The following is a 2,181-nucleotide window of genomic DNA, read 5'->3' on the forward strand; positions in this document are numbered from 1 at the left end:
ACGCCCCACGGAGGCCGCGGCAGAGGGGACCCGGAGGCGTGACACGGACAGGGCTGGCAGCGGGAGGAGATGGGGGTCTCCGCAGCGCTGGGACCTCTGTCCCTGGGTCCTGAGCGGCGCCGGGTGTCCTGGAGAGCTCTGCTGTGGCCAGAGCTGTGGCGCACCGGGCACCAGGGAGAGCTGGCGGCCGGCTGGAGGACGAGCATTGCCACCAGAGACCCCAAGAGACATTTGGGGTTCACGGGTGGAGATCTCCACCCTGCAGTGAAGCCTGCCTTGATTTGGGCGGTTTTGAGGAGGGAGGAAGGAGACCGAGTGATGGGTTAATCCAGAGAGGGGGAGTCCCCCGTGAGACCCGCCCAGCCACCCTCCTTCTGTCAGGGCTGGTCTGGGGGTCTCACACCGCCCACCCTTGGCAAGTGGCCTTGACAACAGCCCCTGCTAAAAGAAGGTGATAATGAACAGGTGATACTTGTCTGAAGGGTGTTTGCCCAAAACTGGATACGTTAAGGAGGAAGGCGACCATCAGCCGGATTAAATAGTGACCAGGGAATTCTAACAGGGAATTTCAAAGCCAAGAAGGTGTCGGCTTGAAAGGGATCGTCAGCACTCCCCGGATGAGGGAGGGACCATGGAGGAGCAACGGCAGGAGTCCAAGGCTGTTGGACGCTGCCAAAAGCAGCCCTGCCAGCATCCCAACCTGCACCCGGCCCTGGCAGGGCGTCCTCCCGGTCGGATGCTGTGAGCAGCCTGCAGCCAGCTCCTGGGCTGACGGCATGGGGAGCACCAGGCAGGGACAGAGCCAGAGTCAGGGTTGGGGAGGCTGGAAGGCGCCTCTGGAGACGATCTAGTCCAACCCCTGCTCAAGCAGGGTCAGCGACGGGACCGTGTCCGGCTGGGTTTTGGGTATCTCCGAGGGTGGAGACTCCGCCGCCTCTCTGGGCAGCCTGCGACAGTGTTTGACCACCCTCGCTGTAAGGAAAAAGAAAGTTTTTTCTTATGTTCGGGTGGGATTTGCTGCGCTTCAGTTTGTGCCCGTCGCCTCTTGTCCTGTCGCTGGGCACCACTGGGAAGAGCCTGGCTCCACCTTCTCCGCACTCCCCATCAGGTCTTTAGACGCACGGACAAGATCCCCCTGAGCCTTCTCTCCTCCAGGCGGAACAGTCCCGGCTCAACCAGCCTCCCTCTCCTCATACGGAAGGTGCTCCAGCTCCTTCGTCACCTCCACGGCCCTTCGCTGGGCTCTCCCCAGTATGCGCCTGTCTCTCTCTACTGGGGAGCCTGGGCTGGACCCAGCGCCCAGACGCGTCCCGGCAGGGCTGAGAGGGGGGAAGGATCCGATGATCCCCTCCCTCCACCTCCTCCCGGGAGGCTGGTGGCCGTCTTTGCCCTGAGGACACCTTGCTGGCTCACGGCCAACTTGGCCAACCAGGGAGCCAGCGCCGGGGGGTGCGGGTGTGAATTCGGGGGGTGCTTTCCCCCTGGCGCCCGCACGAGTGGGCGATGGGCAGCAGCAGCGGGTGCGGCTGAGGCCAGAGCACCCCCGAACCCAAAGGCAGGGGTGTGCAGGCGGGGAACCTGCCCTCCCGGGAGGGGCGGGGGTGCTGGCAGCCCCCCCTCCTCTGGGTGGTGTGTGGTTAGGACTTCTCGGGACCGGTTAGCGAAGGGTATTATCTGGAATTTCTTATTTATTTAACATTTTGGGTCGAAACTGTGCTTTATCGCTTGTCTTCCTGATACTGAGCCTGCGTGCCCAGGTCACTGCTTTCTGGTTAATTAGATGCCGTTAAACAGATATAAATAAACCCGCAATCCTGATTGGCTTTGACGATGTGAAGGGAAAAGTTTATTTCCCCGTGGCAGCTGGCAACAGCGCCGGTGCCCCGGGAGCCTTTGCAGGGCAGCACGGAGCCAGCACCCCCCTGTCACGCCGGAGGGGGCCTGATCGGCCCCGTCTGCCCTCGGCCGGCCAGGGACCGGCACTGGGTTTTTCAAGGACAAAGACCTTTTCTGTGACCACCTCGCGTCTCTTATCAGCCATGCCCAACAGCGGTGGCCAGCAGCAGGGCACCGTCGGGGCTTGACGCATCCCCGGGGGCAGCGTGATGCAACGCCCTGCAATCGGAGCAGGCAGAAGGTTCCTGTGAAACAGCGGGGTCGGGGCCGGCTGGCCAGACAGCG

This window comes from Pygoscelis adeliae, unplaced genomic scaffold, assembly GCF_000699105.1.
Source record: "Pygoscelis adeliae isolate BGI_AS28 unplaced genomic scaffold, ASM69910v1 Scaffold313, whole genome shotgun sequence".
NCBI lineage: Eukaryota > Metazoa > Chordata > Aves > Sphenisciformes > Spheniscidae > Pygoscelis > Pygoscelis adeliae.